The sequence below is a fragment of the Sarcophilus harrisii genome, chromosome 2, assembly GCF_902635505.1.
Source record: "Sarcophilus harrisii chromosome 2, mSarHar1.11, whole genome shotgun sequence".
Classification (NCBI taxonomy): Eukaryota; Metazoa; Chordata; class Mammalia; order Dasyuromorphia; family Dasyuridae; genus Sarcophilus; species Sarcophilus harrisii.
The window spans coordinates 513,854,025-513,879,562 of NC_045427.1; the positions used below are offsets into that span (position 1 = coordinate 513,854,025).

General features: G+C 35.5%; 1 long non-coding RNA gene across 2 annotated transcripts in view; it reads left to right on the forward strand.

The window, feature by feature from the left end:
* Positions 1-1,802, forward strand: part of LOC100927804 — a 40,064-nt gene extending 38,262 nt beyond the window's left edge. Inside the window, exons 3-4 of one of the 2 annotated variants that reach the window (XR_001120638.2) lie at positions 121-191; positions 1,586-1,802. This is a non-coding gene — a long non-coding RNA (uncharacterized LOC100927804). The remainder of the gene's footprint in view (positions 1-120; positions 192-1,585) is intronic. The other variant, XR_004232387.1, reaches the window with a different exon arrangement.
* The last annotated feature ends 23,736 nt before the right edge of the window (positions 1,803-25,538 follow it).

Sequence of the window (25,538 nt, forward strand, 5' to 3'; positions counted from 1 at the left end):
GATGAAACAATACTGGAAAATCTCATTAGATAATATTATGCTCTACTATCTTTGATGCTTATAATGCAAATAATTCTAACTTTTTCTGTATGTTTAATATGCTATATGTTGTCCTTACAGTGGAGACAGAGAGTCTAGAAGCCAAGGAAGTACAAGGAGATAAGGAGGAAAAAATGGTAAGGAGAAGTAAGGTAGGTAATTAAATCAGGTCAACAAGCATTTTTAAAGTTCCATGCAATGTCCTAAGTATTGCAGACAGTTCTTGCCCTCAAGGAGCTTACATTTTAATGAGGAAATAGCTGTGAAATCTGGGGAGTCAGAAGCAGATCCTGGAGAGGAATGAAAGATGCTTGGCCTGGATCCTTCCAGGGGTTCCAAAAGAACTGGCCAATGGGAAAAGGAGGCTGCATGAGTAAAGGGATGTTCCAGGATGAAAAGACAGAACAGACAGAAAAGCAGGTTGACCTATTGCAAGGGGTAACAGAATCAGAGTGAGTGGAGCTGACTTCTATTTTCAGCTCTGGCAAGGCATGAAAGAAAAGTCTGGAGAGTTAGACGCTGAGACAGTGTCAAGTTTTAGAAGTCAAGTCAACAGAATCAGAGGGGAAAGCAAAAGATAATTATTAAATAATTGAGTTTCTAGGGCAGTGAGGTAGTGTAACAGATAGAGCACCAGCCCTGAAGTCAGGAGGATCTGAATTCAAAGCTGGTCTCAGACACTTAATACTTCCTAGCTGTGTGACCCTGGACAAGTCACTTTACCCCAATTGCCTCAGGGAAAAAAATTGGATTTCTGCTGCTTGTGGATCACCTGTTTATTTGTCTGCATTTGTTTACAACAAAACCATATTTATTGCTAGTTAAAAGCAGTAAAACAAATTGTATTGGTCTATATCCAGAAATTAAATTAAACAAGCATTTAAGTGTCTTCTATTGGTATCATGATGCTGTAGATTCAATGCCAAAATAAAAATAGTACCTGCCCTCTAGAAACTTTTATGGGCAAGGTATGAAGTCCTTAAGGACAGGGACTTTCTCCTGCATCTTTAATATTCCCAAGGCTTAGCATAGTGACCAGCATATAATAGTCACTTAAATGTATATTGGTTGTCCAGTCTAAATATATTAACCTTTACTTTGGAGCCTCCAATGACTGATTCCTCAGAACAGAAAATGGGCCATAATTATTGATAGTATCAGAAAAAAAGAAAAAACTGTGAAGAAGAAGATAGAAAATTCTTGTTTCAAGCTAATGTGAGGAGTCCAGGAGAATTTTTCAGTTACCTGCAGAAAGGGTGCTATATTTTTTACTTCTATCAGTATAAAATAACATGCATATAAGCACAAAATGCAAATTGGTTTCCATCCTAAAAAAGAAAGTGGAAGGACTTTAGGACTATAGGACTATAGGAAGTTATAAGATCACAATTCATGAGGTCACTGTATGGAGCTCTTTCATTTTACTAATGAGGAACTAGGATCTAGAGCAATTAAAGGACTTGCCGTAGGTCATGTTTTAATGAAGTCCACTGACTCCTAATCTAGCACTTTATCTACTATATCATGATGCCCACCTACTTTCCAGGTAATAAAAGAGAATGAAGCATTCTTTGAATGAATCTAAGAAGTACTTCAAGAAGAAAACAAGAAAAAATATATGAAGAGGCTGAGAGGAATTCTTATCTGCATCAGGATGTTGACAAGTAAAAAAAAAAAATGTGACATTGGGAAAGAAAGAAAAAAAAAAGAAGACTCTTGGGTATTTGAAGTCATAAAATTCTTGGCAAAAACTTAATACCTTAGAAGCAGAGGTCCTGCCTTTATTACGACTGCTGATTGAATCAGAAAAGAGCGAGAGTGTCTGAGAATGGACTTCTGAATTATGGCTTGAAATAAAGGATTATAATAGATTATATTATATTGTAGATTGTAGTAGTTTCATAATGATGGGTTCTTGGCTAGGGATGGAGTAAACCCAATGAAGACTAAAAAAAAATTTGATTGGAATCTTGAAAATATTATTAAGAGGGCTTCAGACTGACTGGGAAAAAAAATGGAATAAAAATGTCCACATTGAACTGTCAAGCCTGGTAGCATTATAGAGTAGCAGGCATACTATAGAAAAAAATTCCAGAAGAGTGGACCAGTAATTCATAGTGTACAATATTCAAGAAAATAAACAGCAATAAAATGTTGGATGTCTTTATACATTTTGATAGAGCACAGGAAAGGAACAAAGTAAACTAAAGGTCCTAGCACAAAGAAGAAAATTTATTTTATAAGTATTACCGAGACTGGGTGGGAAAGTGTGTGTGTGTGTGTGTGTGTGTGTGTGTGTGTGTGTGTTTTAAAGACTTGTTATGTGAGACAATCTTGTAATTTCCCCTTTTTTTGTAATATATTACTAGTTTCCTTAAAATATTTCAAGCACAACTTAGCCACTGATTTTTTTTTCTAATACTTTTTTTTTAACTAATAGCTTTTTAATTTTTGAAATACATGCAAAGATAGTTTTCAACATTCTCTTATAAAACCTTTTGTCCCTCCCTCCCCCACTTCTCCCTCCCCTAGACAGCAAGCAATCCAATATAGGTTAAATGTATACAATTTTTAAAAACATATTTCCAGATTTATCATTTTATACCAGAAAAGTCAGATCAAAAGGGGAAAAATGAGAAGGAAAAACAAGCAAACAACAATAACAACAAAAAAGGTGAAAATAGTATGTGGGCTCCACATTCAGTTCCCATAGTCCTCTTTCTTGATGCAGATTGGAACTGGGCTGAATCATCTCATTGTTGAAGAGAGCCACGCCCATCAGAATTGATCATCATATAATCCTGATGTTGCCGTGTACAATCATCTCCTGGTTCTGCCCACTTTGTTTAGCATCAGTTCATGTAGGTCTCTCCAGGCCTTTCTGAAATCTTCCTGCTGGTCATTTCTTATAGAACGATAATATTCCATAATATTCATATACCATAATTTATTTAGCCATTCCCTAACTAATGGGCATCCACTCAGTTTCCAATTCATTGCCACTACAAAAAGGGATGCCACAAACATTTTTGCACCTGTTTTTTTTATGTCTTTGGAATACAGGCACAGGAAAGATCCTACTGGATCAAATGATATGTTCAGTTTGATAGCCCATGGAGCAGAGTTCCAAATTGTTCCCCAGAGCGGTTGAATCAGTTCACAACTCCACCAACAATGTATCACTGTTCCAGTTTTCCCATATTCCCCTCCAATATTTATCATTATCTCTTTTGTCATTATAACCAATCTGAGATGTATGAAGTGGTATCTCAGAGTTGTCTTAATTGACATTTCTTTAATCAATAGTGATTAAGAGCATCTTTTCATATGACTAGAAATAGCTTTAATTTCTTCATCTGAAAATTGTTTTGACCTTTTATCAATTGGAGAATGGCTTGTAATCTTATAAATTTGAGTCAGTTCTCTATATATTTTAGAATGAGGCCTTTATCAGAAACCCTGGATGTAATTTCCCTCCCCCCCCCCCCATTTTTCTGCTTCCCTTCCAATCTTGGCTGCATTGGTTTTGTTTGTACAAAAGCTTTTTATTTAATATACTCAGAATTATCCATTTTGCATTTATAATGTTTTCTTGTTCTTCTTTGGCTATATATTCCTTCCTTCTCCACAGATCTGAGAGGTAGACTATCCCGTGTTTTGGTTTGTTTATATCTTTTTATGTCTAAATCATGAAGCCATTTTGATGTTATCTTGATAGATAGGGTGTTAGGTGTTGGTCCCTGCCTAGTTTCTGCCATACTATTTTCCAAATTTTCTCATCATTTTTTTTTTCAAATAGTGATTTCTTATTCCAGAAACACAAGTCTTTGGGTTTAGATTACTATAGTCATTTTGAGTCTTTAACACTCAATTTTGTGCTGCTTGCAATTGACTTCTTTGTATTATTTTCATGTCTCTATCGACTTTTTAATCTAGTAAAAAATGTTCAGCTCTCCTTAGCTTCACTATGGAACTAATGAGTTTGTATGTGTTTAAGACTTCCCTTTCAGTCAACTCAAATCAATAAATATTTATTAAGCACCTTCTATAGGCCAAAACACTGTTCTAAGTGCTGGGATACAAAGTAGGACAAAAAAAGTCCCTATTCTCAAGTAGCTCATGATCTCATGTAGGACACAACCTACAAACAACTAAGTACAACAAATTTTATACAGGATAAATTGGAGATAATTTTTAGAGAGAAGGCATTATTATTAATGGTGGGTTGGGAAAGACTTCTCTCTGAAAACAGGATTTTATCTGAGACCTGAAGGAAACCAAAGAAAGCAGGAGAAGAGATAAGAAGGAAGAATATTTCAGGCATGGGAAACAACAGTCAAAAAACAACCCCTCAAAAAATAATAGACTTGGAGACAAAGCCAAAATGGTGGAATAGAGGAAAGAAGTCATTTGAAATCTCCCCAAACAACTTTAAAATAATTTCTCAAATCTAATCCTGGAGTAGCAGAACCAAGAAAAGGTCAGGTTGAAACAATTTTCCAGTCCAAATCAACTTAAGAGATCATCATGAAAGCTTTCTTACATTGGAGTGGTGATTGGGCTTGAATAAATGAGTGGGTCAAATAACAAATCAAAGAAATAAATAATTTCATACAAGAGAATGACAACAATGAAACAACCTGCCAAAATTTATGAAATGAAACCAAAGCAATACTTAGGGAAAAATTTATATCTCTAAGCACATCAATAAAATAAAGAGCAGATTGATGAATTGGGAATGCAACTAAAAAGAAAAACTAAGAAAAAAATGAAAAATCTGTAAATACCAAATTTGAAATCCTGAAAATCAATGGAAAGTTAATAAAATTGAAAGTAAGAAAACCATTGAACTAATGAATAAAACTCGGGCTGCTTTCATGAAAAAAAAAAAGACAAACTGTTGATGAATTTGATCTTTAAAAAGAAAGAAAACCAAATTACAAATATGAGAAATGAAAAGGGGGCATTTGCATACTGATGAAAATGAAATGTGAACAATTAGGAGTTATTTTTCCCAATTATAGGCCCAAAATGTAACATCTAAATGAAATGGATAAATATTTACAAAAATGTAAATTGCTCAGAGTAACAGTAGAGAGAATATAATAAATAACTCAATCTTAGAAAAAGAAATTGAACAAATCATAAATCGTCTCCCAAAGAAGAAATCACTTGGACCAGATAAATTCACAAGTCAAATCTACCAAATATTTAGGGAAAAATTATATAAACTATTTGGAAAAATCAGTAAAGGAATCCTACCAAATTCCTCTTATGACAGAATTATGATGCTGATCCTCAAAACAGGAAAAACAAAAACAAAAACCCAAAAATATTAATCAATTTCCCTAATAAATATTGATGCAAAAATGTTAAATACTAGTAAGGAGATTACAAAAATCATCTATTAAGACCTGCAGGCATTTATACTAGGAATGTAGGGCTAATTTAATATAAGAAAAACTATCAGCCTAATTGACTATGACAATAACAAAACCAACAAAAATCATATAATTATTCCAAATTCCAAAAACTTTTGACAAAATACAATACTAATTCCAACTGAAAACTCTACAAAGCATAGAAGCAAATGGAACTTTTCTTAAAAATGATAAATAGTATCTATCTAACACCATCAGTAAGCATTATATGTGATGGGAAAAGCTGAAAGCTTTCCCAGTAAGATGAATAGTAAAGCAAAGATATCAATTGTAATCACTATTATTCAGTAATGTATTAGAAATGTTAGCTTTGGCACTAAGAGAAGAAAAAAAAATGAAGGAATTAGGCAATAAGAAAACAAAACTATCACTCTTTGCAGATAATATCATGGTACACTTAAAGAATTATAGAGGATCAACTAAAAAACTACTTGAAATAATTAACAACTTTAGCAAAGTTGCTGAATATAAAAATAAACGCACATAACTCATTAGCATTTTTAAACCACCAATGTAACCCAGCAGGAAGAGATAGAAAGAGAAATTCCATTTAAAATAACTGTAGCTAGTATAAAATTCTGAGAAATCCACCTTCCAAGACAAACCCAGGAATTGTATGAATACAAATATGAAACACAAATTAAATCAGTTTTTAACAACTGGGGACATATTATTGGTTCATGGGTAGGCTGAGCCAATATAATGAAAATGGCAATTGTATCCCAATCAATTTATTTAATTCAGTGTCATATCAATCAAATTACCAAAGAATTATTTTATAGACCTAGAAAAAATAATAACAAAATTGATCTGGAAGAACAGAAGATCAAGAATATCAAGGGAATCAGTGAAAAAAAATGAAAAGGAAAGGAAGGTGATTTAGCAGTACTGAATTTCAAAACAGTATTATAAAGTGTAAATCATCAAAACAAAGTGTTACTAAGAAATAGAATGATGAATCAGTAAATAACCATAGCAATCTAGTATTTGACAAACCCCCAAAACCAAGCTTTTGGAATAAGAACTCAATATTCCAGAATAATGAAAAAATGTTCTGCAAATTGAAAAGCATTTTGGCAGATACTAGACATGGACCAACATGTCATTCCATATTCTAAGTTAGGGTGAAAATGAATGCATGATTTAGCAAGTGTAAAATCATAAACAATTGAAGGAACATAGAAAATTTTGTCTTTTAAATCTATGGATGAGGGAAGAATTTATGACCAAAGAAGAGACAGAAAGCATTATGGAATTTAAAATTATAATTATGATTACATTAAATTAAAAAGATTTTCTGCATAAATATAACTAGTATAACCAAGATTAGAAGGAAAGCAGGAAACTGGGGAAAATTGTATAACAAGTTTCTCTGATAAAGACCTTATTTCTCAAATATATAGAGAACTAAGTCAATTTTTTGTGTACAAGTCATTCCCTAATTGATAAATGTTCATAGGATATGAGTAGGCATTTTTCATAAGAAGAAATCAACACTATCTCTAGTCATATGAAAAAATGCTCTAACTGACTATTGATTAGGGAAATGCAAATGAAAACAATTCTGAGGTGCCATCTCACACCTCTCAGATTGGCTAATGTGACAGAAAAGGAAAATGACAAATGTTGGAAGAGATTAAATTAAATTAACGGGTCCTAGATTCTACTTCTTGCTTACTAGCAATAACAGTCTCTGCTCTCAACTGCTTTCTGGTTTAGAATTAGCGTGTCCCCTGTGGACTGCAATCTGTGCCCCTTTAAGAATCATTTTTAGGGGCCATTTCCAGCTGATAATTACCTAGGTTTGGGGCCCTCCAAACTTTCCCAATGCCATAAGATCCTTTAGATCTTCCATGCAAATAAGATAAGAATGAAGAGCTCTAAATAGAAACAGGGGCCAGCTTTTCCTTTCACGTGAATCTTTTAATTCTAAATTCCTGCCTTCCTTATGCAACTGCAGTGATTAACACCTAGACTTATAAGCTTCAAGCTTCCCTACAAACATTTTGTCCCCATTTAATACACTAGGAGACTGAGCATCAAAGTGACCTTCAAGGAAGAGAGGGGAGAAATTATTGGGGGCTGGGGCAGACCGAGAGGGCAAGGGAGATAGGAAGAGAAAAAGGAGAGCAAGTTTATATTATGCTATGTGGAGCATCTAGGCATCCCATTAGGTAGAGCGCCAGACCTGGGCTGAGGGAGCCTTGAGTTCAAATTCAGCCTCAAACACTCCATTTGAATACCCTCCCTCTGTTTATTATTTCTTCTTCGGCTTGCTTGGTAGACATTTGTTTTCATATTGTCTCCCCCATTATAATGTAAGCTCCTTGAGGGTAAGAACTATCTTTTGTCTCCTTATGTATCCCTAGTGTTAAGCATATACACATAAACATTTGCAATAAATATATATATATGTGTATACATATTTTATAAATATATTTATATAGGATATATGTATATATGTACTATATATCTGTATCCATATATATGTTTACACACACACACACACACACACATATATATGGAGAGAGAGAAGAGAGAAAGAGAGAGTAAGAGAGAGAGAGAAAAGGAGAGAGAGAAAGAGAGAGAGAGAATTTTGTTTGTTTTTCTTATCACTTACTATGTTCCAGACACATGTAACTCAATTATAAATGGTAAGGTTACAAATATAAGCAAGCCTCTGCCCTCAAAGAGTTTATATTCTAATGGAGAAAGGTAAAATATATAGAGAGCAGTGAGGCAGAAGAGAAGAAAAAGTTGGAGTCTGGAACAAGGTGAAGCAAAAAAAAATTAGCATTATCATCACTAAAATTTATATGGTGGCTACTATGTGCCAGGTCCTGTGCCAAATGTTTTGCAAATATCTCATTTAATTCTCACAACAACTTGAGTTATAGGTTCTATTATTATCCCCATTTTACAAATGAGGGAACTGAGTCAAATAGCAGTTAAGTGACTCGCCCAGGAAGGAAATGGAAACTGAGTGGATGCCCATCATGGAGAATGGCTGAATAAGTTATGGTATATGAATGCTATGGAATATTATTGTTCTGTAAGAAAGAATCAGCAGGATGACTTCAGAGAGGTTTGGAGAGACCTACATGAGCTGATGATGAGTGAAGTGAGCAGAACCAAGAAAATGTAAACAGCATGGATGTGGCTCTCTTCAACAATGAGATGATTCAGGCCAGTTCCAATGATCTTGTGATAAAGAGAGCCATCTGCCCCCAGAGAGAGGACTGTGAGGACTTAGTGTTTTTTGTTGTTATTTGCTTGCTTTTTGTTTTCATCCTTTTTTTTCCCTTTTAGATCTGATTTTTTTTGTGTGTGTAGCATGATAAATGTGGAAATATGTATAGAAGAATTACACATGTTTAGATTACTTGCTGTCGAGGGGAGAGGGTGGGAGAAGTGAGGGAGGAAAATTTGGGACACAAGGTTTTGCAAGGATGAATGTTGAAAACTGTCTTTGCATGTGTTTTGAAAATAAAAAGTTATTTTTTTAAAAAGTGATTTTCTCAGGATCACATAGCTAGGCAATGTCTGAGCTGGAATAGGCACCAGTGTCCTAGGATCTTTTTCAAAATGATGATCGCAAAGAGGCACATTCGAAAAATATAAGAAAAAACTTCTTTTCATAGGTTCTGAAAATTCAAAAACAAAAATGATATCTCTGTTCTAAATAAATTTATATTTTAATGGACAGAAACAACATTCTCAAAGAGTTGGAAATATAAAATATGCATAACAAAATTATAAAGTAACATGAAAGAGTAAGAAACTTAATAAATGGTAGAATCAAGAAAGGTCTCTTGAGAATAAAAGTAAGTAATGAAGAAGCAAAATAATCATTCTTTGCAGATGATATGATAGTATACTTAGACGTCTCGCAGGGGTCCTCAAACTTTTAAAATAGGGGGCCAGTTCACTGTCCCTCAGACTGTTGGAGGGCCGGACTATAGTAAAAACAAAAACTTTGTTTTCTGGGCCTTTAAATAAAGAAACTTCATAGCCCTGGGTCAGGGGGATAAACGTCCTCAGCTGCCGCATCTGGCCCGCAGGTCATAGTTTGATGACCCTGATAGAGAATCCTAGAGAATCAACTAAAAAAGTTCTAGAAATAATTAACAACTTTACAAAATTGCTGGATATAAAAATAGATGCATGTAAGTTATTAGTATTTATATATGTTACTAACAAAGTCCAGCAGCAAGTGATAGAAAGAGAAATTACATTAAAAATATCTGTAGATAACAAAATATTTGAGAGATTCCCTGCCAAAACAAAGCCAGGAACTATATAAACACAATTTCAAAATACTTTTCACACAAATAGTTAGATCTAAACAAGTGGAAGAATATCAAGTGCTCATGGGAGGCCAAGCTAATATAATAAAAAATGATAATTCTACCTAAATTAATCTACTTATTCAGTGCCATACCAATCAAATTGCCAAGATTTTAAAGAACTAGAGAATATAATATCAAAATTCATCTGGAAGAACAAAAGGTCAAGAATTTCAAGAGAATTAATGAAAAAAATGCAAATGAAGGTGATTTAGCTGTGCCAGATCTAAAACTATATTATAAAATAGCAGTCATCACAACCATTTGGTATTGGCTAAGAAATATAGTGGATCACTGAATAGGTTTGGTTCACAAGACATAATAGTCAATGACTATAGTAGTCTAGTGTTTGATAAACCCAAAGACTTCAGTTTCTGGAATGAGAACTCATAATTTGACAAAAATTACTCAGAAAACTGGAAAATCATATTGCAGAAACTAGCAGTGACCAACATCTAACACCCTTTAACAAATAAGGTTGAAATTATTCATGATTTAGACATAAAGGGTGATGCTATAAGCAAATCAAAACAAGGGATAGTCTACCTTTCAGATGTGTGGAGAAAGAAGGAATTTATGACCAAAGAAGAATTAGAGAACATGAATGGATACTTTTGATTATGTTAACTTAAAAAGGTTTTTTGTTTTTGTTTTAACAAACAAAACCATTGCAATAAAGTGTAGAAGGGAAGCAGAAAAATGGGGAAAAATTTTTACATCCAAGGGTTTCTATAAAAGCCTTATTTTTAATATATATAAGGAATTGACTCAAATTTCTAAGAATTCCAGCCATTCTCCAATTGATAAATGGTCAAATGATATGAAGAGCAAGTTTCAGACAAAGATATTAAAGCCATTTCTAGTCATATAAAAATTCTTTAAATCACTATTGGTTAGAGAAATGTAAATTAAGACAACTCTGAGGTACCACTTCATACCTCTCAGATTGGCTAAAATGATAGGAGATATGGGAAAACTGCAGCACTAATACATTGTTGGTGGAGTTGTGAACTGATTCAATCATTCTGGAGAGCAATTTGGAACTATAACTGTCAAACTATGCATACCCTTTAATCCAGCAGTGTCTCTACTGGGTCTGTATCCCAAAGAGATCATAAAAAATGGGCAAAATGTTTGTAGCAGCCTTTTTTGTAGTGGCAAATTGGATTTGATTAGATACCTATCAGTGGGGAATGGCTGAATAATTTATGGTATATGAATGTTATGGAATATTATTATTCTATAAGAAATGAACAGCAGGATGATTTCAGAAAGACCTGGAGAGACTTAGATGAACTGATGTTAAGTGAGGTGAGTAGAACCAAGAAAACATTATACACAACAACAAAATTCTGTGACGATCAATTCTTATGGATGTGGTTCTTTTCAACAATGAGATGATTCAGATCAATTCCAATAGGCTGTGATGGAGAGAGCCATCTGCATCCAGAGAGAAGACTATGGGGACTGAGTGTGGATCACAACATAATATTTCCACTTTTGTTGTTGTTTTTTCTTTGTTTTATTCTTTCTCATTTTTTTGATCTTATTTTTCTTGTGCAGCATGATAATTGTGGAAATATGTGTAGAAGAATTACACATGTTTAACCTATATTGGATTGCTTGCTGTCTAGGGGAGGGAGGATAAAGGGGAGGGAGAAAAATTTGGAACACAAGGTTTTGCAAAAGTTAAATGTTGAAAACTATCTTTGCATAAATTTTGAAAATTAAAAAGCTATAAAATTAAAAAAAATAATATGAATAAGAAATTTGAATTATTATAAGAAAAGTCCCTTGAAATATGTGATATTTAAACTGAACCATATAGGGACTTAAGCATTCCAAGAGGCAGAGTTGAGGAGAGCAAGGTAGAGGCAATGATGGGAATGGGGAGCAGCAATGAGGTAAATTTGTCTGTAACTCGAATTATATAAGGAAAAATAAGGTGAATTCAACCTAGAAAGGTGGGTGGGTTGGAGCTAGATTGTTATAGAAGAGAGAAGAGTGAATCTCTGGACTAATTGCTTCATCTGGAGAAGTGACCTTGTCATTGTCATTGACCTTTTTTCATAAACTGACAGCTGTAATTATGTGTACACTCTTTGGGTTCTCTATTCAAGGCTGTTCTTGAACCCACTATGCCAAAATATTTCCTTCACTACTCTGCCATACTAAGTGACTTAAATGTCCACTTTTAGAAGGTTTTTTTTTTTTTTTTAATTAAAATGAACATGTATTGCCTAGGAGCAGGGTATCAGCTTGAATTTGTTTTCAGATTGGCAGGTTGATAGATTTATAGTGGAAGACACTTTAGAGAAAAGAAGGAAGTAAATCAGCATTTACTGGGTGACTACCCTTACAATATTATTTCCTTTAATTCTCATAACACCCTTGAGAGACAGATGCTAGTATTCTCTCTATCTTACAGTTGAGGAAGCTCAGACAATTACTGTCTGAGGCTGGGTTTGAACTCAGGTCTTCAGACTCCATTATCTGTTGTACCATCTAGTTGTCTCTAGAGCTCACCTGTTCTGCCCTTCTTATTTTATGAATGAGGAAAATGAGGTCCATAGGAGGAACATAAACATATATATAGTCAAGGAAGATTAACACCTCTGGTATGTAGGATTGCTGAGTCCTTTTCAAGGCTGGTCATCTACCTTTCCCCAACTCTCGCCTGTGACTCCAAGAAGCTGTAGCCTGCTCAGTAGCTGCACCCAGGTTTAAACCACCTCAGCAGATGAGTAACATAGTTCTCAAATCTCCTGGTGAGTTAGGGGGATGTCTTCTCCAAGCATATGATGACTTCTCCCAAGGGAATGAGCAGATGACCACAACTTGTTTCAATGGCCACAAAAGCAACTAATGCAGGTGTTGTTGAGCCCTTCAAGCTGGGTCCAGTTTCAAAGATGTCAAAGTCATCCCAGGTGAGTGAAATAACACCTATTTTCCAAAGTTGTTATGGGGGTAAAATGAAATAATATTAATAAGATGCTTTGCAGATTTTAAATTACAATGTAAATACTATTATTTTTATTATTATTGATCTTATTAAAGAAAAACTAGCTAGCCTCTAGTTCTTTTTAAATATTTTTTATTAAAGCTTTTTATTTTCAAAACATATGCATGGATAATTTCTCAACATTGATCCTTGCAAAACCTTGGCTTCCAATGTTCCCCCCTCCTTCCTCCCACCCTTCTCCTAAATGGCATGTAATCCTATATATGTTAAACATGTGCTATTCTTTTATATATATTTCCACAATTATCTTGCTGTGCAAGAAAAATCGGATCAAAAAGGAAAAAAGTTGAAAAAGAAAACAAAAATGCAAGCAAACTACAACAAAAAGAGTGAAGATGCTATGTTGAGATCCCCTCTCAGTTTCCACAGCCCTTTCTCTGGGTGTAGATGGCTCTCTCTATCACAGGATCACTAGGATTTAGCTTCTAGTTCTGAACTGGATTAGTTGTTGTTCTTTCCTTGTGACCCTGACTTTCTTGCTAGCTTCTGAGCTAATGACCCTTTATTAGCCCGCTCTTATCACGGTGTCCTTGTAATTCAGTGTTCCTCCCTTCTTCCCTTCTGTCTCCATATTCATTAAATCCCCATTGCGTGAGTTTTATAGTACTAGATGCTAAAAAGTTGAATAAGATAATTCTATGCCTTCATGAAAGTTATAGTCTAAGAGAAATACAAGGTGTTTAAAGAGCAAGGACAGAAATCCCAATTGTCCATGATTTCAGACCTCTTGTTTTAGGATTTGACAGAGGAGCTTGTTTAAGGATGGAGTTGGGTTGTTCAGACTTCAGGAACTGATTTACTAAGACGCAGGGCTTGATTTGAGCCTTGAAGGATGAGTAAGATTTGGAGGGCAGGGTAGAGGAGGAAGGGACTTGAATGGAGGAAAAATATGGTCCTGGGGGTAAAGAATAGGGAAGTGGGTACATGTGTCTCGAGGATTCCCGAAGATCCCTGCTGCTGCCTGCTTGGTTGCTGCGTTGCTGTCTCCTGGCCTTCCTGCTGATCTCTCTGCTAACCTTGCAGGAAACTTCCAGATATATTTGGACACTCTCAATTATGGCTCCCGGCCCTCCCAGCAATCCCCAAATCACCCATGTTCTGCTGCTGATGACTCATTTCAAGCGGGGCCCCCATTCTCTCTCAGAAAGAAAGAAATCTATATTCTCCCCCAGTTTCAGAAGCAATGCGCTTCAGTCCTTTCCCCAATTAACATGCAACTTAAACTCAGAGCTCTAGAAACCAGACAAAAATGTAAATCACAGTTTTATTTTCTCTTCATCATCATTTCTGCAGATGGAGCATGGCAGAGTGTAGTTCTGATTAGATTATCTGATAGTTTGCTGAGGAACAAACACCCTGCTCAGGAAGAAAGGCTTTTGGTGGGGAGTACCAGAGGGTGTGGGCTTTCTCACATAACTGTACCTCAAGCTACTTGTTCTGGATTGGGGGGTAGGTTGGTGGATGCCCTAAGTCTCTTTCCCTGTGGACAGATGTGGTGCAGGTCTGGATCTCAGGCCCTTCAGAATTGACAGTTGTCTCTTCTCTTGGGGCAGATCGCCAAATCTGTCCTTTCTGAAGTCATATCCCCTTTATTCACTTCCTTAAAGTAATTACTATATGCTCTGGGAAAGGGGAGGAGGTCATCTAATTGGCTAATTAGCTGACAATTCCTTTACTCTGCAGGGAGAGGACTGTCTCTCTAAGGAAAGTTAAGCTCTATTCTCTTCCATCCAGCAGTTTCAAAGTCACTGTCTATGGTGACTCCTAGAGAGGAGAGAGAGGGAGTGGTATAGCCCAGGGCCCAGAAGTCTCTATTCTGCCTGCCTCAGAAATAAATATTAGCAACAAAGGTCCTTGATGTTTCCCATAACTTCAAAGAATCAGGAATGAGTGTTGGTCAAAAGCCCAGATGGCAAAGGGAGGGAGGCAGCATATGGTCAGTCTAGATTTTTGCTAAACAGCAAAGCAGATGAAATTGGTCTTTGCTTTCTACCCCAGATAATCATGTTGCCAATATTTCAACACCATAATCATAATATATCTGTTCTATCAACTATTTCCTTAGGGTTCTGATAGATGTCAGAAGCCAGTCTTACAAATTTATGCATGACAGCATGTCAAAGACCACCGTAACTTAAAGTATCACTTATTTATATTTTAGCACCTTTCAGTATCTTAATTGATAGAAATTAGTCTTATGGTAAAATCTCGGGTAGTGGGAAGATACTTCTGACTGCAGTATCTTCCTGTGTATCTTCACCTTGCATATCCTCACCAGTATCAAACTGGGTATCCTTGCCCATGTGAGGAACAACCTATTCTAAGATAAATAAGGTGAGATAGTCGCCTCACAGTGTTGTCTTTTCTCTGAACTTGGATGATTGTGTTTGGAGGAGCTTAAACCTCTTTCTCTTGTATTGATGCACTGTGAGTTCTGTTGTCACCTGAATATGTGTGAACAAACCTCCAAGTGACTGTCCATCTACTTTCCCCAAGTAATATTTTCACAACAAGTGTCTGTATGAACAAAGAGTTTGGACAGTTCCTTGGAATTTGCTATATCAGCAAATTTATATCTAAGGTTGTATGCTTGGAAGAGAAGGAAAAAGACAGAGATTTCCTCTTAGTCACGGGGGCAATTTAATGGATTATCAAACATGGTATCCCTCTGGAACCTGAGCCATCTTTGGATTTTTCTTAAATGTTTCTGTGATTTCAAAGAAGACTCAAGGTTGAGCTCACCTGTGCTGAGAGGTCTCCAGAGATCAATAGAGGGCACATTTCTCAGAAGAAAGCTCATTTTCCTGACCTTTTTCTGCATAAGGGTGATAACTTCGGAGCCATTGGATCTGTGGTTTAGGGGAAAGAACACTGGCTCTGGAGTCAGAGTACCTTGGTTAAAATTTTGACACTGTTGTTATCAGTTATGGGATAAATCACTCTAGCAAATCATTCACTAAATAAAGAGGTTGAACTAGATAATCTATAAAATCTTTTTCTATCTCCAAATCTAAACAATCCTACAACTTGTGTGATCTTAGACAATTCATTTCTCCCTGGGCCTCAATTGCCTCATTTTTAAAATGAAAAAGGTAGATTATTTGGCCTCTGACCATTGTCTTGACTTTTGAAGATGAGCTGACTAGGATACCTTGATTGGCTGTGACCATTTGTAATATCCATTACTTTAAGGTTTGGGTTTGGGAGGTCAGTCTCATCTGCTGAGGTAGTTAGTTTAACCTGGGTGCAGCTACTGGGCAGCTACAGCTTCTTGGAGTCACAGGTGAGAGTTGGGGGAAGGTAGATGACCAGCCTTGAAAAGGGCTTAGCAATCCTACATTAGTGTTTCTAATGATTATGTTTGTAGTTTGGGAATGTTGTCGATGCTATTGTCAGATAAAGAATTGTGCCTTGGATTTGGTAAAAAAGAAAGAATGATTAGAATTTCTTTAAGGATAGATAAAAGAATATAAGTTGTCCCATTAAAAAAGGCCATTAAATTAACAATATAAGTTCTAAGTTACTCGGTAAATATGCCTAAGGAAAAATACACTAGCTGAAACAAGATTTAGAGAAATATAAAGACAAATACTCATCAGTCTCTGCCCAAATACATAAAGTTTTTGAGGAATATTTTTTTCCTACTTTAAGGAAATTCTTTAGCTTTACTTATGGTATTTCAAATGTCACCAAGTCTAAAAATACAAATACATAACGTGTTAAAGCCTGCAATATAAAATTTCTTAATAGTCTTCTTCCAATAAATAAAAGAGTACTCTGTAAACTATACTTTTATGTTATTCACTCCCTCCCCTGCATTTGAAGCTACTATTTGTAAAGTTTATATCATATGTAAATTATCTGCCATAAAAAGAGTCAAGTAAAATCTTTTACCAGGAGGGGAAGAAGGGGACAAGAGGGTAACTGAGTGTACCTTACTCTCATCAGAATTGTCTCAAACAGGAAATAACATATATGTGCAATATGGGTATAGAAATCTATCTTACCCTGTAGGAAAGTAGGAAGGGAAGGGGATATGGGAAGGGGGAAGGATGATAGAAGAGAGATCATATTGGGGAAGGGAGTGGTCAATAGCAAAGCATCTTTGAGGAGGGACAGGGTGAAAGGAGAGAATAGAATAAATTGGCAGTGGGAAATATAGTTAATATTAGTAATTGTAAAAAACATTTTAAAACAAATTTCTCTGACTTCTCAAACACAGAGGGAACTGAGTCAAATTTATAAAAAATAAGAGCCATGCCCCAATTGACAAATGATCAAAAGATATGATTTATGCTCAAAGGACTATAAAATCATGCTTATTCTTTGACCTAACAATACCACTACTAGACATGAATCCCAAAAGAATTTTTTTTTTAAAAAGAAAAGAACTACACTGAAGAAATTATGATGAAAAATCCTGTTCATATGCAGAGAAAGAACTGATTGTGTCTGAATATAGATTGTAGTATATTCTCTCTTTTTTAAGCTTTTTTTTTTTTTAAGGATGGGAGATCTATGTTTTCTTTCACAACAAGATTTTTATGGAAATGTTTTGCATATCTTCACATGTGCTTTCTTAATAAAGTCTGGGAGTGGGGATAAGGAAGAGAATTTGGAACTCAAAGTTTTAAAAACAAATGTAAAAAATATGTTTTGAATGCAACTGGGGAAAAACATTAAATTAATTAATTAAAAATAGACCAGCAAGAAACTGGATTAAATTTGTATCATAGACCTCAATTAAGTCCTCCTAACATTGACCTTTAGCTATTCTAAGTAAAAGATCTATTAGTACTTTTGTTGATCTTAATTTGAGCTCATTCCTTGCTCATTAAAGAGGATTTACTCCTCTTCCCACCATGAACAATTTAAACCAAAGCTTAACAAATTATAGTATAACAATCATACAACAGTTTTCTTATATTCCCCAAGGATATATATTTAAGAATATCTTAGAATTTAAGCATATGTATTTAAGAAATTCAAGACAACTAAATGGGGATTATGTACATCTGACTCATATAAGGTAAAGTACATTAATATAGTTACTTACATAATATCATTTGGGAGAATCTGGGCAGAGTGTCAAGCCTATAATTTGTGATTTTATTGTTGTGCCATTACTCCTTTAGATCTTGAAGGCTCTTTTACTTTATAATTTTCATCTTCATATGCTTAAAGGCCTAACATTTAATTATCAGCTTATTTCCTCATACTGATAGCTGACAGAAAGCAAGAGTGAAATATAGGTTAGGAGTTACAAGAACATTTGGAAGGAAAAGCTACAGAAGGAAAAATGAAAGGTTAAAACCAAACTTGGTTAATTTAGTATCATAGAACTAGAGCTGAGAGGAAACTGAGAACATCTAGTCCCCAAACCTTATTTTATAGATAAGGAAACTTAAGCATGTGGAGTTGCCACTTCCCAAGGCTATCCATTTGAAAAGCATGAGAAGCAAGGTTTGATCCAAGGTCCTCTTGATTTCAAAGTCAATATTCTTTCCCTTGAGCTTTGCAGACTGCAATTTCATAGTCTTACTTCTTGGTGTACTAGTACTAAACATGCTAACATTCTTTAGTGAGCCCACTTCCATTATGCAAGAGAAACTCAGAAAAAATGACTTTCTTGTTCTCTGGAAGTATTTTATAGATGTCTACCTATGCAAGAGACAGATATGATGGAAAGATTTATATTTACCTTTGATTGTTTTGAAAGTCTTGAGTCTTTTAGTGAAGTGGGAAGTTAAGCAACAATCCTATTTTTTCTTTTTTCTTTTAGAATTCAAAATTATTTTATTAAACAAACTTTTCTATTTTACATATATTGGGATCGATTGTTGTTTATCCTTCATTCTTTTTTTAAAAGCTTTTTATTTTTAAAACATATGCACAGATAATTTTTCAACATTGACCTTGAATAAACTTATGTTCCAAATTTTCCCCTTCTTCCCCCTTCCCTCTCTCCTAGATGGCAAGTCATCCATGTAAGCATGTTAAAATACATGTTAAATCCAATATGTATAAACATATTTATATAATTATTTTGCTGTACAAGAAAAAGCAGATCAAAAAGGAAAGAAAATGAATAAGAAAAAATGCAAGCAAACAACAACAAAAAGAGTGAGAACATTATGTTGTGATCCACACTCAGTTCCCACAGTCCTCTCTCTGGGTGTAGATCACTAGATCGTTGGAACTGGCCTGGATCATCTCATTGTTGGAAAGAGTAATGTCCATCAGAATTGATCATTGTATAATCTTGTTGTTGCCATGTATAATGATCACCTGGTTCTGCTCATTTCACTTAGCATCAGTTCATGTAGGTCTCTCCAGGCCTCTCTAAAATCATCCTGCTGATTGTTTTTTACAGAACAATAATATTCCATAATATTCATATACCACAATCTATTCAGCCATTCTCCAATTGATGGGCATCATTCAGTTTCCAGGTGCTTACCACTACAAAAAGGGCTGCCACAAACATTTTTGCACATATGTGTCCCTTTTCCTCCTTTAAGATCTCTTTGGGGTATAAGCCCAGTAGTAACACTGCTGGGTCAAAGGGTATGCACAGTTTGATAGCTTTTTGGACATAGTTTCAATTGTTCTCCAGAATGGCTGAATCCATTCACAATTCTACCAACAATGCATCAGTGTCCCAGTTTTCCCACATCCCCTCCAAGATTCATCATTATCTTTTTCCAGTCATCTTAGCCAATCTAAGAGGTGTGTAGTGGTATCTCAGAGTTATCTTAATTTGTATTTCTTTGATCAATAGTGATTTAGAGTACTTTTTCATATTATTGGAAATGGTTTTAATTTCTTTATCTGAGAATTGTCTATTCATATACTTTGACCATTTATCAATTGGAGAATGGCTTGAATTCTTATAAATTTGAGTCAATTCTCTATATGTTTTAGAAATGAGACCTTTATCAGAACCCTTAAATGTAAAAATGTTTCCCCAGTTTATTGCTTCCCTTCTAATCTTGTCTGCATTAGTTTTGTTTGTACAAAAACTTTTTAGCTTAATATAATCAAAATTATCTATTTAGTATTCAATTATGAGTTTCACTTCTTCTTTGGTAATAAATTCCTTCCTTCTCCACAGATCTGAGAGGTAAACTATCCCATGTTCCTCTAATTTGCTTATAATATCTCTCTTTATGTCTAAATCATGAACCCATTTTGACCTTATCTTGGTATATGGTATTAGGTGTGGGTCAATGCCTAGTTTCTACTATACTAATTTCCAGGTTTCCCAGAAGTTTTTGTCAAATAGTGAGTTCTTATCCCAAAAGCTGGGGGTTTTCGGGTTTGTCAAACACTAAATTACTATAGTCATCAACTATTTTGTCCTGTGATCCTAACCTATTCCACTGATTGACTATTCTCTTTCTTAGCCAATACCAAATGGTTTTCATGACCACTGCTTTATAATATGGTTTTAGGTCTGCCACAGTGAGGCCATCTTCATTTGCATTTTTTTCATTAATTCCCTTGAAATTCTTGACCTTTTGTTCTTTCAGATGAACTTTTTTAAAATTATTTTTTCTAGATCTGTAAAATAATTTCTTGGGAGTTCGGTATGGCACTAAATAAGTAGATTCATTTAGGTAGTATTGTCATTTTTATTATATGAGCTCTGCCTACCCATGAGCATTTGTTATTTTTCCAGTTGGTTAGATCTGACTTTGTTGATGTGAAAAGTATTTTGTAGTTGTGTTCATATAGTTCCTGACTTTCCCTTGGCAGATAGACTCCTAAATATTTTATACCATTGACAGTTATTTTGAATGGAATTTCTCTTTGTATCTCTTGCTGCTGAACTAACAATCCTATTTTCTCTATCCTTCTCTGACTTAGACCTCATCAAGACAGTCATGTAGAAGTGTTACCAGTGGGGGCTTTTCTTCTCAAAGTTTCTTGTCAATGACCATTTCTTCTTCCTTCCTTCTAAATCAATATTGACCTTTTCCCAATTTTTGGAAGAGAGCCCCTAAAATCCTATCCTACTTAGTATTTCACATCCATTCCCTAATTCATAATAACTGGATGAGCTGGGAGTTCTAGTGAGATATAACAAGGCTTCTTAAACTTTTTCCTCTCATGACCACTTTTCACCTGAGAAATTTTTGTGATCCTAGATATATAAAAGATATACAAATCAAACATTTACAGACAATAGATCAAAATTTTGTGACTCCTATATTTAGTTATGAGATTCCATATGGGATCATGAGCTACAATTTAAGAAGCTGGGAAATAGGGGACGCTAGGTGGTTCAGTAGATAAAACACTAACTCTGGAGTTAGGAGAGTTCTAATCTGGCCCCATATACTTACTACCTGTGCAAATCTGGGCAAGTCACTTAATTTCAGTTGCCTTGCAAATTAAATTAAATTTTTTAAAAAGGAAGCTGGGAGATAGATGACCATCAGGAATTACTTTCCATTTGCCCTCTTAGTGAATCCTAAGGTCATCCATTTCTTACAATTCTCTTTGCCTTTATGACCTTCAAACCACTGGATGCTGCTTTCTGACTTGCTAATGCTTTCAAAGAGCAAAAGATCCTTCGTATCCATCCTGTTGAAAAAACCTTAGGACTTTGGGGTCTTTTTGTGTCTAAGTATTCTCTTTCCTAAAAACAGCATGAACTATTATCAAAGAGTTTTCGAATCGATCTTGACATACAGCATCCATTTGTCTAAGATGTTTATTGAAAGCTTAGAGGGCTCAGCATCTTGTAGAGGTTTTCAATTCAATACAAATTTATTAAGTATTTTTTATACACAAGATAGACACAACAGGTATAGGACAATTCAGGTAAAGTCCCCGTCTTCCCAAAGCTTAAGGTCTAAGGGTTTTCGTATAGGGACAGTGAGGTGAAAGAAGGAGACATATAAGTGACTAAAGCTATAATACTTCATTCAAGTTCTTCTGCATCCCAAGAGCATTAGATATAATTTAACTTGTGCCCCTTATCCTTTTCTTTTGTGTTTTCTATTTGGGTATTGTTGCACTTACATGCCAGTAAGTTGTCCTATTAAGGAAATTTGGCTGTAATCTCCAAGACTCTTTTAGTTGGTCTTGTGGAGGATACAAAATGATATGGTCCCATGTAGAGATCATAGAGTCATAAAGTTAAATATCTTGTAGCCAGAAGGTAATCAAGAGATCCTTGTTTTCTGCCTTTGGGTGAACAAATTATTTTTATAGAAGAAGGATATGAGACATAGGCACTAGATTACTTACTTATTTACTCAATATCATACTGTTAATTCACAGTGAGGATTTTTCTCCGATTCATCTTTACCTTGGATGCTTAACTAATCTCGCTAAAAGTCAGAATTGGGGGAAAAAAGTTAGTGGAAGATATCTGCCATCTAAGGCAGTCTTAGGAGAATAGATATGGAGGAGGGAAGCTCAGCCTAAACTCAAAACTTCGACCTTCCTTCCTGCATCAGATAACATGGGTCCAGTCATCAAAACAGCAACATGTGCAAGTCCAAGGAAAAATATGGAATTGAACTTTCAGAGGAAAAGGCATATGATGAAATGAATGGGACTTGCCTGAAAATATATCTAATTATAAAGACCAATTGGATTTCATGTTGTATGATACATTATCTTCACTGAAGTCCTATTCCAATGCTTCTTTATGTTTATGGAGGTGACCTTGGAGGTTGTGGCAGCAGACTATGAAGTCTGACAGCTCCCAACAAGCGGGAAGAATTTTCAGGATGTCTATTAGCCAAGGTCCAGCATGGCCTGTGTTTGGAGAAATTCATCCTCAGAAAGCTGGCCACCTGGAGATGAATTGCTTTTTGTTTATTTGCTTTTTGCTTTTTGTTTTTGGCCACAGCAACTCAAGAAGACTATCTCCTAAATAGCAAAGATGATGTGATCTGTATTGTTGGAAAGCATACCAACATCAACAGACGTCTGGATCCTGAGAGTAAAAAAATATATTATCATTATATGTTCATTTGCATGAGAGTATACAAGTGGATATGAATACATGAAAAGTAAAACAATTCTGCTGCCACAAAAATTCAGGGAATTGAAGCTAAGGGATCCTTGTGTCTCCCCTTGAGGACTTCCTGGACTTTATGGACAAACCTGTCCCTGACCAGGAGGGTTTATCAGCAAGTTTTCCGCCCCCAGCCAGCAGTCCTCACTTGGCCATTAGCCAGTCCCCTCCAGCTAGTCTCTCTGTGAGAGGCAGAATGCCAGCCACACTGTTTGAATGTGCAGACAATGGTTGGGACAGTAATGTGGGAAGCTAATGGCATGTTGAGCATGTTGCTAATGTAGGAACTCCTTTTGCTATTAAAATGAGAAGTTAATTGCTACCAGGCCACCCTGATGTAACCACAATCCCATTAAATGAAGTCAAATGAAAATAGCAGGGGTGGTTTGATGGTGCATTGAACTGGGAGGTGATTACTTCCCCCCTCCCAAGAAAAGGATGCAGACTTTGGTCAGATGCCTTTACTCACACTATTCCCATGCCCAGGCTGCCTTCCCTCTCCCCCCTTACCCACTCTAATCCAATCCATCCTTCTAAGTCCAGCATAAGGTCTACTGTTTCCGTATAATCTTCTTTAATATTTCCAGCCCATCCTCATCTCTCCTTGGAAATCTTTAATGTTATTACTTTTTAATTGTACCCAGTAGTGAGCTGGCAAATGTTTAATAACCGGCTCTCTCTGGAAAAAAAAGTATGAAAGTTTTAAGCTTAATTTGCATTATTAATGTTTTTCCATTATTTCCTTAAGTCTAGACAATCAACAGAACAGTAAAATTATGCCCTGCTTTGTAGCATTTGCCAGTTTCTGAGGAATGTGTTCATACTGAAAATTAAACAATCAGCTCTGTGAGCCAGTTCAAACTAGTTCCAGCCTACCCTGTTCATACTACTTATTTGATACTTCAGTGTCTATAGTTTTATGTGAATAGTTAACTTCTGATGTATACAATGTCTCTCCAACAAGACTGTGTTATCCTGAAGGGTAGACTCTATATAAATTCTATATGTTCTCTTCCTTATCTTCTTGTACATATGTTGTACATATATAATATATATTGTACATAAGCATTGGATCAAGCATAAATCAGCCAAATGATAATTCACATTTTCCATTGGAGTACCTAAAGAAAAATTTCCTGACATTGCAGACTGTCCAAAATTGAAATGACCACTTAAACAAACAATCAGGTGTTTAAGCATAGGCTGGATCAATATTTGTTCTTAATGCTATAGACAAGATCCTTGATTTAGGTCAGGGTTAGGCAAAAAGGTAGCATGGGGCAGGGTGCTAGATTTGAAGTTGGAAGATCTTGATTCATCTGATATCTGTGTGGATATTCCATCCAACGATGCAGATTATAATCCATCTGTGTCTATCCATTTTATGTGGCTCTTTTTCACACCCTCCTAAAGTTTGCTGGGGGGGAACCTGCCCAATTTACTAGGAGCCTTTTCTTGATTTCTCTAGACACATGAGAGCACCATAGTGGAAAACATGGGCTGTCCAACAGTTCTTTCACTCTCACTTGTGGCCCAGACCACATTTATGAGATCATAACCTTTAATTTGCCTGCATATTTTAGTATCTTTTCATAATAGAATTTAATAATTTAGATGTCAATTAAGAGTATCTGTATAGGTTTTATCCACACTGGTACTGCTAATTACAAAGGGTTCTTAGTTCTTCATTAAAGCTGACCCAGCAAGACCACTACTACTTGGATATATGCTATTAGTAGTCAGTTTTGCTATCTGTGTTTGGAGGTAATAAAAACTATTTTTTAAAAAACATTAACCACTTTAGAATTTTCATGGAGAAGGTCTCATCTTCCTTTCTAAGGTAGTCTGAATTAGTGAGGGATATATTTTTTGACTTCTTGATATTTTACTAAGATATTCTAGTGTATCCCTTTAGTTTCTTTGTCAGGAAAATTTCTCTTCTTTCTGACCTCCTTCTCTTATTCTGCTTTGGCTCTTGTACCAGTTTTCCTTTGCTACCAATGACTGACACCTTTCCTGAGAACAGCCTCTCCATTAATGCCCATTCATCCAACCACTTTCATTGCTGCTTTTAGATAATGGCTAATAGCCCATCTGCTCGGACATGTTTTCTGCCACAATGGCCACTATATCAAGTGAGTGAGTGAGTGTGTGTGTGTGTGTGTGTGTGTGTGCAGTGTATATTTGCATGGGTGTAAAGCATTACCTGAGTGAGCCCCCACCTAGGACCATAGGTGATTACTCATGGTGAGTGAATAGCCAGGTGGAGACTGGGGCCAAATGGAATGCCAAGCATTGCTCTGAAATAGGGGTATGAATTTTTTAGGAGACCATCAATATTAATAGATATCCTTAGAAGCTGGTGATTCCAGGGCAAAGGAACTTCAGTGCACGTATGCTTTTTCACTGGTTATTGTGCCGATATTCTTTTCAAATTATATCATTCTTTCCTATCTCTCTGAAGATAAAGTCTGGATATTTCCTTTAATTCTGGGAACTCCATAGATTGTTAGAAACATATTTTTCCCTTTCTTTCTTTCTCTCCAGCATAAAGGACAGAGCTGTGCACTCCATGGGCATCCGGGTTGAGAGATACAACATCAGTGATCCAGAGAACTTTGAATCTGGAGGCAGAAGACCTGAATTTAAGTTAC